This window comes from Syngnathoides biaculeatus, chromosome 3 (genome assembly GCF_019802595.1).
Source record: "Syngnathoides biaculeatus isolate LvHL_M chromosome 3, ASM1980259v1, whole genome shotgun sequence".
NCBI lineage: Eukaryota > Metazoa > Chordata > Actinopteri > Syngnathiformes > Syngnathidae > Syngnathoides > Syngnathoides biaculeatus.
Window position 1 is genome coordinate 444,401 of NC_084642.1, and position 14,376 is coordinate 458,776.

The window sequence follows — 14,376 nt, forward strand, 5'->3', positions numbered from 1 at the left end:
GATAAGGCATGAAAAGGAAAGGATGATGTGGGAAAGTTGTGAAATTAAGAAAAGAGAGGTAGTTATAACAATGGAAGAAAAGACAAAAGAATGAATGGCAAGAATGGTGCGAAAAAGATGAAAAGGAAGGAAAGGTCAGGGATGAATGGGAGTGATCAGCGGGATATGAACCCACAACCTCTGGATTACGAAAGCAACGTCTAACCACTGAACCCACGGTCAACCACGCGCTCATACTTGAGAAGGTTGACACACATGTGGGCGGGACCGTGCGTGACGTCACATGCGTATTTGCATGCGCGGGCATTGACAGAGCGATGAGAAAGTTTTCTTTTGTTGAGTTGTTGTTGGGGTTGACTTCCCGATGAACACGACAACATTTTGAAGTTACGAATGATGGATGATGGTGGATGAAAAGATGAGCTAAAAGTGCAGATAGCCATAGAGGCTAGCTAGCGTTAGCAGTCAACAGTTGGTCGGCTACGAAGCGTCGCCTCCTCCTCACCCGAAGTCTTTTCTCCAAAAAATAAAAAATTAATAAAAATAATTAAAACAGCTCCAAAATCAACACTTTTGCTTGATTCCAGTTAGTTTGGAGCACTTTTGATAGAAGACGATTTCAATTAAAACTGAAATTAATGGGGAAGGGAACGGTTGGAGTTGAGGCCCTAGTGGGATTCGAACCCACAAACCCTGACTCACTAGACCAATGCCCTAACCGCTGATGCACGGGGCCGCCATACAATCATATTAATAGTAGTTGACACAAATATGTGTGTGGCACCATGCGTGACGTCACATGCTTGCGTGTTTGCGTGCGTGGGCCCGTAAATTCTTCAAGGCGTGTGGTAAAAAAGAAAGATGAGAAAGTTTTGTTTTTGTCAATTTGTTTGTTGGGGATGAGTTCCCGATGTACACGGCAACATTTTGAAGTTACGAACGGCTGGAAGGATGGAAGAGAAGATAAGGCATGAAAAAGGAAAGGATGATGTGGGAAAGTGTGAAATTAAGAAAAGAGAGGGATTACAACAATGGAAGAAAAGACAAAAGAATGAATGGCAAGAATGGTGCGAAAAAGATGAAAAGGAAGGAAAGGTCAGGCATGAACGGGAGTGGCGTCATCAGCGGGATACGAACCCACAACCTCTGGATTACGAAAGCAAAACCTTAACCACTGACCCACGGTCAACATGGCTCATACTTGAGAAGGTTGACACACATGTGGGCGGGACCGTGCGTGAAGTCACATGCGTATTGAGTGCGGCGCGGGCATTGACAGAGCGATGAGAAAGTTTTCTTTTGTTGATTTGATTGTGGGGTTGACTTCCCGATGAACACGACAACATTTTGAAGTATACGAATGATGGATGATGGTGGATGAAAAGATGAGCTAAAAGTGCAGATAGCCATAGAGGCTAGCTAGCGTTAGCAGTCAAAGTTGGTCGGCTACGAAGCGTCGCCTCCTCCTCACCCGAAGTCTTTTCTCCAAAAAATAAAAAATTAATAAAAATAATTAAAAACAGCTCCAAAATCAACACTTTTGCTTGATTCCAGTTAGTTTGGAGCCTTTTGATAGAAGACGATTTCAATTAAAACTGAAATTAATGGGGAAGGGACGGTTGGAGTTGAGGCCCTAGTGGGATCGAACCCACAAACCCTGACTCACTAGACCAAATTGCCCTAACCGCTGATGCACGGGGCCGCCATACAATCATATTAATAGTAGTTGACACAAATATGGTGTGGGCACCATGCGTGACGTCACATGCTTGCGTGTTTGCGTGCGTGGGCCCGTAAATTCTTCAAGGCGGTGTAAAAGAAAGATGAGAAAGTTTTGTTTTTGTCAATTTGTTTGTTGGGGATGATTCCCGATGTACACGGCAACATTTTGAAGTTACGAACGGCTGGAAGGATGGAAGAGAAGATAAGGCATGAAAAAGGAAAGATGATGTGGGAAAGTGTGAAATTAAGAAAAGAGAGGGATTACAACAATGGAAGAAAGAAAAAGAATGAATGGCAAGATCGTGCGGAAAAAGATGAAAAGGAAGGAGGAAAGGTCAGGCATGAACGGGAGTGGCGTCATCAGCGGGATACGAACCCACAACCTCTGGATTACGAAAGCAATGCCTTAACCACTGACCCCGGTCAACATGGCTCATACTTGAGAAGGTTGACACACATGTGGGCGGGAACCGTGCGTGACGTCACATGCGTATTTGCGTGCGCGGGCATTGACAGAGCGATGAGAAAGTTTTCTTTTGTTGATTTGATTGTTGGGGTTGACTTCCCGATGAACACGACAACATTTTGAAGTTGACGAATGATGGATGATGGTGGATGAAAAGATGAGCTAAAAGTGCAGATAGCCATAGAGGCTAGCTAGCGTTAGCAGTCAACAGTTGGTCGGCTACGAAGCGTCCTCACTCCTCCACCCGAAGTCTTTTCTCCAAAAATTAAAAAAAATAATAAAAATAATTAAAACAGCTCCAAAATGAACACTTTTGCTTGATTCCAGTTAGTTTGGAGCACTTTTGATAAAAGACGATTTCAATGAAAACTGAAATTAATGGGGAAGGGAACGCTTGGAGTTGAGGCCCAAGTGGGATTCGAACCCACAAACCCTGGCTCACTAGGCCAATGCGCTAACCGCTGAGCCACGGGGCCGCCATTACAACCCTAGTAATAGTAGTTGACACAATATGTGGGTGGCACCATGCGTGACGTCACGCGCTTGCGTGTTTGCGTGCGTGGGCCCGTAAATTCTTCAAGGCGGTGTAAAAGAAAGACGAGAAAGTTTTGTTTTTGTCGATTTATTTGTTGGGGATGAGTTCCCGATGTACACGGCAACATTTTAAGTTACGAACGGCAGGAAGGATGGAAGAGAAGATAAGGCATGAAAAAGGAAAGGATGATGTGGGAAAGTGTGAAATTAAGAAAAGAGAGGTAGTATAACAATGGAAGAAAAGACAAAAGAATGAATGGCAAGAATGGTGCGAAAAAGATGAAAAGTCAGGGATGAATGGGAGTGATCAGCGGGATATGAACCCACAACCTCTGGATTACGAAAGCAACGCTCTAACCACTGACCCACGGTCAACACAGCTCATACTTGAGAAGGTTGACACACATGTGGGCGCGACCGTGCGTGACATCACATGCGTATTTGCGTGCGCGGGCATTGACAGAGCGATGAGAAAGTTTTCTTTTGTTGATTTGTTTGTTGGGGTTGACTTCCCGATGAACACGACAACATTTTGAAGTTACGAATGATGGATGATGGTGGATGAAAAGATGAGCTAAAAGTGCAGATAGCCATAGAGGCTAGCTAGCGTTAGCAGTCAACAGTTGGTCGGCTCCGAAGCGTCGCCTCCTCCTCACCCGAAGTCTTTTCTCCAAAAAATAAAAAATTAATAAAAATAATTAAAACAGCTCCAAAATCATCACTTTTGCTTGATTCAAGTTAGTTTGGAGCACTTTTGATAGAAGACGATTTCAATGAAAACTGAAATTAATGGGGAAGGGAACGGTTGGAGTTGAGGCCCTAGTGGGATTCGAACCCACAAAACCTGGCTCACTAAGACAATGCCCTAACCGCTGATCCACGGGGCCGCCATACAACCATAGTAATAGTAGTTGACACAAATATGTGGGTGGGCAACCATGCGTGACGTCACCGCTTGAGGCGTGTGTTTGCGTGCGTGGGCCCGTAAATTCTTCAAGGCGGTGTAAAAGAAAGATGAGAAAGTTTTTGTTTTTGTCAATTTGTTTGTTGGGGATGAGTTCCCGATGTACACCGGCAACATTTTGAAGTTACGAACGACAGGAAGGATGGAAGAGAAGATAAGGCATGAAAAAGGAAAGGTGATGTGGGAAATGTGTGAAATTAAGAAAAGAGAGGGAGTATAACAATGGAAGAGAAAAGACAAAAGGATGAATGGCAAGAATGGTGCGGAAAGAGATGAAAAGGAAGGAAAGTCAGGCTGAATGGGAGTGATCAGCGGAGGATATGAACCCACAACCTCTGGATTACGAAAGCAACGCTCTAACCACTGACCCACGGTCAACACGGCTCATATTTGAGAAGGTTGACACACATGTGGGGGGGACCGTGCGTGACGTAGCATGCGTATTTGCGTGCGCGGGGGCATTGACAGAGCGATGAGAAAGTTTTCTTTTGTTGATTTGTTTTTGTTGTTGGGGTTGACTTCCCGATGAACACGACAACATTTTGAAGTTACGAATGATGGATGATGGTGGATAAAAAAGATGAGCTAAAAGTGCAGATAGCCATAGAGGCTAGCTAGGGTTAGCAGTCAACAGTTGGTCGGCTACGAAGCGTCGCCTCCTCCTCACCCGAAGTCTTTTCTCCAAAAAATAAAAATAATTAAAACAGCTCCAAAATCAACACTTTTGCTTGATTCCAGTTAGTTTGGAGCACTTTTGATAAAAGACGATTTCAATGAAAACTGAAATTAATAGGGAAGGGAAGGGTTGTAGTTAAGGCCCTAGTGGGATTCGAACCCACAAACCCTGGCTCACTAAGCCAATGCCCTAACCGCTGAGCCACTGGGCGCCATACAATCATGGTAAAGTAGTTGACACAAATACGGGGTGGCACCATGCATGACGTCACGTGCTTGCGTGTTTGCGTGCGTGGGCCCGTAAATTTTCAAGGCGGTGTAAAAAGAAAGATGAGAAAGTTTTGTTTTTGTCAATTTGTTTGTTGGGGATGAGTTCCCGATGTACCACGGCAACATTTTGAAGTTACGAACGGCTGGAAGAATGGAAGAGAAGATAAGGCATGAAAAAGGAAAGGATGATGGGAGAAAGTGTGAAATTAAGAAAAGAGAGGGATTACAACAATGGAAGAAAAGACAAAAGAATGAATGGCGCGAAAAGGAAGGAAAAGTCAGGCTTGAATGGGAGTGGCGTCATCAGCGGGATACGAACCCACAACCTCTGGATTACGAAAGCAACGCCCTAACCACTGACCCACGGTCAACACAGCTCATACTTGAGAAGGTTGACACACATGTGGGCGGGACCGTGCGTGTCGTCACGTGCGTATTTGCATGCGCGGGCATTGACAGAGCGATGAGAAAGTTTTCTTTTGTTGATTTGTTTGTTGGGGGTGACTTCCCGATGAACACGACAACATTTTGAAGTTACGAACGTTCAAGCTAAAGTTATTATTATAAGTTTCACCGCGAAGTCCGCTGGAAGTGGCAATGTACACACACTTGAATTGAAGTTACCAGTCGTTTCTCCATTTGCTCTTCAAGCAACCCGGAAAGAGCAAACGAAGGATATCTTTCGCAATGCATATGTCGGAAAATCTGGAGACTCGAATTCCTCACTCGAAATCAAAGGGCGAAGTGGGCACGATAAAAAGAAGTGGAGAAGAAAAACCCGGATGAAAAGTGAAATGCGCAATTGTAATTTTGTTTTCGGAGAGGTTGTTTCTTTCTTTCTAGAAATGAAGATTAGTCAAGTAAAATAAGATCTTAAGAGTAGTTTTGAGAAAAAAAAGTTCAAGTGCTTTTTCCTAAATGAAGATGAGAGTACTTTTGTTTGAGTGGTATCGAGTACTTTTGAAGAAATCAAAAGTTTGGAGCACTTTTGATAAAAGACGATTTCAATGAAAACAGAAGTTAATAGGGAAGAGAAGGGAATGGTCGGAGTTGAAGCCCTAGTGGGATTCGAACTCACAAACCCTGGCTCACTAGGCCAATGCCCTAACCGCTGAGCCACGGGGGCACCATACCATCATAGGGATAGTAGTTGACACAAATATGCGGGTGGCACCATGCGTGATGTCACGTGCTTGCGTGTTTGCGTGCGTGGGCCTGTAAATTCTTCAAGGCGGTGTAAAAGAAAGATGAGAAAGTTTTTTTTTTGTCATGTTGTTTGTTGGGGGTGAATTCCAGATGTACACGGCAACATTTTGAAGTTCCGAAGGTTAAAGTGGAGCAGAAAGGCTGAGACACAGGGACAGCACATTAGCTCAGCTGGTAGAGCGTTGGCCTTTCGGTTCTGAAGACCCGGGTTCGAGCCCCGCCCCCTCCCTGTGTGGAGTCCTCTCCTCCTAAGAACAGGCGACATTACTTGGACTCTAAATTGGAAAGAAGAGAAATTACATAGAAGGGAACTGAAGAAAAGAGAGTGCGAATACAGCAATCGAATGAAATCGAACAAAAGGCAGGAATTGTATTCAACTACAATGAAGACTCGATAATTCCCTGGACAAGGTAAAGATGGAAGAACATTGCCGATAAAAGGGTCCAAGAAGTGTAACAATGACATAATTTGGTGGAAATGACCAAACGGAAAATGAATAGGGGGATAACGTATGATTACTAGGAAAGATGAACTGAAGGACAGATGAGTGGATGAAAAGGAACTAAAGGACAGTTGATCTCAGGCAAAGGAAGTAATTACTGAAGGACAGATGGGGGGATGAAAAGGGATGAAATAAAGGAAAGATGGGTGGATAAATAGATGGTAAAGGATGAAGAAGAAGGATGAGGACAGAAGAGAAGGAATATGAACACAAGAAAGAAGGGTCAATGAAAAGGGAAGGAACTATGGAAAAGAATGTGGGGATGAAAAGGGTAGGTAAAATGGAAATATAGGAAAGATGGGTGGATAAACAGATGAAAAAGAAGGTAAGGATGAACAAGGAAACACAGGTGGAATGGAAGGAGAAGAAGAAATGAAGGCGGAAGAGAAGGAAAGGATGGACTCAAGGAAAGACGGTGGATGAAAAGGGAAGGAAATATGGAAAGGAAAGATGGGTAGATGAAAAAGAAGGAAGGGATGAACTCAAGGAAAGATATATGGAAATGAAAGATTGAAGAGAAGGATGAACAAGACAGATGGGTGATGAAAAGGGAAGGAAATTTGGAAATGAAGGAAAGGAAAGATGGGTGGATGAAAAGAGAAGGAAATATGGAAAAGATGGGTGGATGAAAAGGGTAGGTAAAATGGAAATAAAGGAAAGATGGGTGGATAAATAGATGAAAAAGAAGGTAAAGGATTAACAAGGAAACACGGGTGGAATGGAAGAAATGAAGGACGGAAGAGAAGGAAAGGTTGGACTCAAGGAAAGACGGGTGGATGAAAAGGGAAGGAAATATGGAAATGAAGGAAAGGAAAGATGGGTGGATGAAAAGAAGGAAAGGATGAACTCAAGGAAAGACATATGGGAAACTGAAGGATGGAAGAGAAGGATGAACAAGAAAAGACGGGTGGATGAAAAGGGAAGGAAATATGGAAATGAAGGAAAGGAAAGATGGGTGGATGAAAAGAGAAGGAAATATGGAAAAAGGGTGGATGAAAAGGGAAGGTAAAATGGAAATAAAGGAAAGATGGTGGGTAAATAGATGAAAAAGAAGGTAAAGGATTGAACAAGGAAACACGGCTGGAATGAAGGATGAAAAAGAAAGAATGAGAAGAAAAGATGGAAGAAAGAAGGACAGAAGAGAAGGAAAGGATGGACTCAAGGAAGAGGGGTGGATGAAAAGGGAAGAAATATGGAAATGAAGGAAAGGAAAGATGGGTGGATGAAAAGAGAAGGAATATGGAAAAGATGGGTGAATGAAAAGGGTAGGTAAAATGGAAAATAAAGGAAAGATGGGTGGATAAATAGATGAAAAAGAAGGTAAAGGATGAACAAGGAAACACGGCTGGAATGGAAGGATGAAAAAGAAAGAATGAGAAGAAAAGATGGAAGAAATGAAGGACGGAAGAGAAGGAAAGGATGGACTCAAGGAAAGACGGGTGGATGAAAAGGGGAGGAAATATGGAAAAGAAAGATGAACTCGAGGAAGAAATGAAGGATGAACTCAGGAGGAAAGAATTATGGAAATAAAGGAAAGATGGGTGGATGAAAAGATGAACAAGAAGGAAAGGATGAACTCAAGGAAAGATGGAAGAAGTGAAGGATGAACTCAAGGAAAAGGGAAGGAAAGATGAAAAGCGAAGGAAATATGGAAATGAAGGATGGAAGAGAAGATGATAGGAAGGGAAGGATTGAAAGGAAAGACGAGTGGATGAGAAGAGAAGGAAATATGGAAAAGAAGGATGAACTCAGGAAAGAAATATGGAAATGAAGGATAGAGAGAAGAAGATTGAAAAGAAGAAGAGTAGGATGAACAAGAACAGACGGGTGGGTGAAAAGGGAACAAAATATGGAGGAATGAAGGATGGAAGAGAAGATGAAAAGGGAAGGATCTAAAGGAAAGATGGGTAGAAGAGAAGGAAAGGAAGGACTCAAGGAAAGACCGGTGGATGAAAAGGGAAGGAAATATGGAAATGAAGGAAGGAAAGGAAAGATGGGTGGATGAAAAGATGAGCTAAAAGTGCAGATAGCCATAGAGGCTAGCTAGCGTTAGCAGTCAACAGTTGGTCGGCTACGAAGCGTCGCCTCTCCTCACCCGAAGTCTTTTCTCCAAAGAAAAAAAAAAAAAAAAAATTAAAACAGCTCCAAAATCAACACTTTTGTTTGATTCCAGTTAGTTTGGAGCACTTTTGATAAAAGACGATTTCAATGAAAACTGAAATTAATAGGGAAGGGAACGCTTGGAGTTGAGGCCCTAGTGGGATTCGAACTCACAAACCCTGTCTCACTAGGCCAATGCCCTAACCGCTGAACCACGGTGGCGCCATAGCATCATAGGGATAGTAGTTGACACAAATATGCGGGTGGCACCATGCGTGATGTCACGTGCTTGCGTGTTTGCGTGCGTGGGCCTGTAAATTCTTCAAGGCGGTGTAAAAGAAAGATGACAAAGTTTTTTTTTTGTCGAGTTGTTTTGTTGGGGGTGAATTCCATATGTACACGGCAACATTTTGAAGTTCCGAAGGTTAAAGTGGAGCAGAAAGGCTGAGACACAGGGACAGCACATTAGCTCAGTTGGTAGAGCATTGGCCTTTCGGTCTGAAGACCCGGGTTCGAGCCCCGCCCCCCTCCTGTATGGAGTCCTCTTCTCCTAAGAACAGGCGACATTAATTGGACTCTAAATTGGAACCGCGAGAAATACCATAGAAGGGAACTGAAGAAAAGAGGTGCGAATACAGCAATCGCATGGGATGGCCGAAAAGGCCGGAATTGTCTTAAACTACATTGAGGCTGGATGGATAATTCCCTGGACCAGTCAAGATGAAGAACATTGCCGCCATAAAAGGCTTCAAGAAGGGCACAATGACATGATTTGGTGGAATGACCAAACGGAAATGAATCGGGGGATAATGTATGATTATTAAGGAAAGGATGAACTGAAGGACAGATAAGTGGATGAAAGGAACTAAAGGACAGTTGATGTCAAGCAAAGAAAGTAATATACTGAAGGCCAGATGGGTGGCTGAAAGGGATGGAATAAAGGAAAGATGGGTGGATAAATGATGGTGCAGAGAAATGAAGAAGAAACATGGAAGGATGAAGGACAGAAGAGAAGGAAATATGAACACAAGGGAAAGAAGGGTCAATGAGAAGGGAAGAAACTATGGAAAGATGTGGGGATGAAAAGGGTAGGTAAAATGGAAATATAGGAAAGATGGGTGGATAAACAGATAAAAAGAAGTAAGGATGAACAAGGAAACACAGGTGGAATGGAAGGATGAAGAAGAATGAAGGACGGAGAGAAGGAAAGGATGGACTCAAGGAAAGACGGGTGGATGAAAAGGGAAGGAAATTGGAAAGGGAAAGATGGGTAGATGAAAAGAAAGGAAGGGATGAACTCAAGGAAAGATATATGGAAATGAAAGATTGAAGAGAAGGATGAACAGAACAGATGGGTGGATGAAAAGGGAAGGAAATTTGGAAATGAAGGAAAGGAAAGATGGGTGGATGAAAAGAGAAGGAAATATGAAAAGATGGGTGGATGAAAAGGGTAGGTAAAATGGAAATAAAGGAAAAAGATGGGTGGATAAATAGATGAAAAAGAAGGTAAAGGATTAACAAGGAAACACGGGTGGAATGGAAGAAATGAAGGACGGAGATAAGGAAAGGTTGGACTCAAGGAAAGACGGGTGGATGAAAAGGGAAGGAAATATGGAAATGAAGGAAGGAAAGGATGAAAGTGGATGAAAAGAAGGAACGGATGAACTCAAGGAAAGACATATGGAAATGAAGGATGGAAGAGAAGGATGAACCAGAACAGACGGGGGATGAAAAGGGAAGGAAATATGGAAATGAAGGAAAGGAAAGCATGGGTGATGAAAAGAGAGGAAATATGGAAAAGATGGGTGAATGAAAAGGTAGGTAAAATGGAAATAAAGGAAAGAATGGGTTGGATAATAGATGAAAAAGAAGGTAAAGGATGAACAAGGAAACACGGCTGGAATGGAAGGATTGAAAAAGAAAAGAATGAGAAAGAAGAAAAGATGGAAGAATGAAGGACGGAAGAGAAGGAAAGGATGGACTCAAGGAAAGACGGGTGGATGAAAAGGGAAGGAAATATGGAAAAGAAGGATGAACTCGAGGGAAGAAATGAAGGATGAACTCAAGGAAAGAATTATGGAAATAAAGGAAAGATGGGTGGATGAAAAGATGAAAAAGAAGGAAAGGATGAACTCAAGGAAAGATGGAAGAAGTGAAGGATGAACTCAAGTAAAAGGGAAGGAAAGATGAAAAGCGAAGGAAATATGGAAATGAAGGATGGAAGAGAAGATGATAAGGAAGGGAAGGATTGAAAGGAAAGACGAGATGAGAAGAGAAGGAAATATGGAAAAGAAGGATGAACTCAAGGAAAGAAATATGGAAATGAAGGATAGAAGAGAAGATTGAAAAGAAGAAGAGAAGGATGAACAAGAACAGACGGGTGGGTGAAAAGGGACACAAATATGGAGGAAATGAAGGATGGAAGAGAAGATGAAAAGGGAAGGACTAAAGGAAAGATGGGTAGAAGAGAAGGAAAGGAAGGAATCAAGGAAAGACCGGTGGATGAAAAGGGAAGGAAATATGGAAATGAAGAAAGGAAGATGGGTGGATGAAAAGATGAGCTAAAAGTGCAGATAGCCATAGAGGCTAGCTAGGGTTAGCAGTCAACAGTTGGTCGGCTACGAAGCGTCGCCTCCTCCTCACCCGAAGTCTTTTCTCCAAAAAATAAAAAATTAATAAAAATAATTAAAACAGCTCCAAAATCAACACTTTTGCTTGATTCCAGTTAGTTTGGAGCACTTTTGATAAAAGACGATTTCAATGAAAACTGAAATCAATAGGGAAGGGAACGCTTGGAGTTGAGGCCCTAGTGGGATTCGAACACACAAACCCTGGCTCACTAGGCCAATGCACTAACCGCTGATCCACGGGGCCGCCATACAATCATAGTAATAGTAGTTGACACAAATATGTGGGTGGCACCATGCGTGACGTCACGCGCTTGCGTGTTTGCGTGCGTGGGCCCGTAAATTCTTCAAGGCGGTTGTAAAAGAAAGATGAGAAAGTTTGTTTTTGTCAATTTGTTTGTTGGGGATGAGTTCCCGATGTACACGGCAACATTTTGAAGTTACGAACGGCAGGAAGGATGGGAAGAAAAGATAAGGCATGAAAAAGGAAAGGATGATGTGGAAAGTGAAATGTGAAATTAAGAAAAGAGAGGGAGTATAACAATGGAAGAAAGACAAAAGAATGAATGGCAAGAATGGTGCAAAAAAGATGAAAAGGAAGGAAGTCAGGGATGCATGGGAGTGATCAGCGGGATATGAACCCACAACCTCTGGATTACGAAAGCAAACGCTCTAACCACTGACCCACGGTCAACACGGCTCATACTTGAGAAGGTTGACACACATGTGGGCGGGACCGTGGTGACGTCACATGCGTATTGCGTGCGCGGGCATTGACAGAGCAATGAGAAAGTTTTCTTTTGTTGATTTGTTTGTTGGGGTTGACTTCCCGATGAACACGACAACATTTTGGAGTTACGAATGATGGATGATGGTGGATGAAAAGATGAGCGAAAAGTGCAGATAGCCATAGAGGCTAGCTAGCGTTAGCAGTCAACAGTTGGTCGGCTACGAAGCGTCGCCTCCTCCTCACCCGAAGTCTTTTCTCCAAAAAATAAAAAATTAATAAAAATAATTAAAACAGCTCCAAAATGAACACTTTTGCTTGATTCCAGTTAGTTTGGAGCACTTTTGATAAAAGACGATTTCAATGAAAACTGAAATCAATAGGGAAGGGAACGCTTGGAGTTGAGGCCCTAGTGGGATTCGAACCCACAAACCCTGGCTCACTAGGCCAATGCACTAACCGCTGAGCCACGGGGCCGCCATACAATCATACTAATAGTAGTTGACACAAATATGTGGGTGGCACCATGCGTGACGTCACATGCTTGCGTGTTTGCGTGCGTGGGCCCGTAAATTCTTCAAGGCGGGTGGTGTTAAAAGAAAGATGAGAAGTTTTGTTTTTCTCAATTTGTTTGTTGGGGATGAGTTCCCGATGTACACGGCAACATTTTGAAGTACGACGGCTGGAAGGATGGAAGAGAAGATAAGGCATGAAAAAGGAAAGGATGATGTGGGAAAATGTGAAATTAAGAAAAGAGAGGGAGTATAACAATGGAAGAAAAGACAAAAGAATGAATGGCAAGAATGGTGCAAAAAAGATGAAAAGGAAGGAAAAGTCAAAGATGCATGGGAGTGATCAGCGGGATATGAACCTACAACCTCTGGATTACAAAAGCAACGCTCTAACCACTGACCCACGGTCAACATGGCTCATTCTTGAGAAGGTTGACACACATGTGGGCGGGACCGTGCGTGACGTCACATGCGTATTTGCGTGCGCGGGCATTGACAGAGCGATGAGAAAGTTTTCTTTTGTTGATTTGTTTGTTGGGGTTGACTTCCCGATAATCACGACAACATTTTGAAGTTACGAATGATGGATGATGGTGATGAAAAGATGAGCTAAAAGTGCAGATAGCCATAGAGGCAAGCTAGCGTTAGCAGTCAACAGTTGGTCGGCTACGAAGAGTCGCCTCCTCCTCACCCGAAGTCTTTTCTCCAAAAAAAAAAAAAAATAATAATAATAATTAAAACAGCTCCAAAATCTACACTTTTGCTTGATTCCAGTAGTTTGGAGCACTTTTGACACAAGACGATTTCAATGAAAACTTAATTAATAGGGAAGGGAACGCTTGGAGTTGAGGCCCTAGTGGGATTCGACCCCACAAACCCTGGCTCACTAGGCCAATGCCCTAACCGCTGAGCCACGGGGCCGCCATACAACCATAGCAATAGTAGTTGACACAAATATGTGGGAAGCACCATGCGTGACGTCACGCGCTTGAGTGTTTGCGTGCGTGGGCCCGTAAATTCTTCAAGGCGGTGTAAAAGAAAGACGAGAAAGTTTGTATTTGTCGATTTGTTGTTTTGTTGGGGATGAGTTCCCGATGTACAAGGCAACATTTTGAAGTTACGAACGGCAGGAAGGATGGAAGAGAAGATAAGGAATGAAAACGGAAAGGATGATGTGGGAAAGTGTTGAAATTAGAAAGAGAGGAGGTATACCAATGGAAGACAAGACAAAAGACTGAATGCAAGAATGGTGCGAAAAAGATGAAAAGTCAGGGATGAATGGGAGTGACAGCGGGATATGAAAACCCACAACCTCTGGATTACGAAAGCAACGCTCTAACCACTGACCCACGGTCAACACGGATCAACTTGAGGAAGGTTGACACACATGTGGGCGGGACCGTGCGTGACGTCACATGCGGATTTGCGGCGCGGGCAATGACAGAGCGATGAGAAAGTTTTCTTTTGTGATTTGTTTGTTGGGGTTGACTTCCCGATGAACACGACAACATTTGAGTTACGAATGATGGATGATGGTGGATAAAAAGATGAGCTAAAAAGTGCAAGTAGAATAGAGGCTAGCTAGCGTTAGCAGTCAACAGTTGGTCGGCTACGAAGCGTCGCATCCTCCCACCCGAAGTCTTTTCTCCAAAAAATAAAAAAAAAGATATAAAATAATTAAAACAGCTCCAAAATCTACAATTTGCTGATTCCAGTGAGTTTGGAGCACTTTTGACAAAAGACGATTTCAATGAAAACTTAAATTAATGGGGAAGGGAACGGGTGGAGTTGAGGCCCTCGTGGGATTCGAACTCACAAACCCTGGCTCACTAGGCCAATGCCCTAACCGCTGATCCACAGGGCCGCCATACAGTTATAGTAATAGTAGTTGACACAAATACGTGGGTGGCACCATGCGTGACGTCACGTGCTTGCGTGTTTGCGTGCGTGGGCCCGTAAATTCTTCAAGGCGGTGTAAAAGAGAGATGAGAAAGTTTTGTTTTTGTCAATTTGTTTGTTGGGGATGAGTTCCTGATGTACACGGCAACATTTTGAAGTTACGAAAGGCAG

General features: G+C 43.1%; 2 non-coding genes across 2 annotated transcripts; both read right to left on the bottom strand.

The window, feature by feature from the left end:
• Positions 1-2,591: 2,591 nt before the first annotated feature.
• trnat-agu (transfer RNA threonine (anticodon AGU)) lies at positions 2,592-2,664 on the bottom strand. Its single transcript has one exon. It is a non-coding gene; the product is annotated as a tRNA-Thr (tRNA).
• A 9,534-nt stretch (positions 2,665-12,198) lies between these two features.
• On the bottom strand, positions 12,199-12,271 carry trnat-agu (transfer RNA threonine (anticodon AGU)). The gene has a single exon. It is a non-coding gene; the product is annotated as a tRNA-Thr (tRNA).
• Between the last annotated feature and the right edge of the window lie 2,105 nt (positions 12,272-14,376).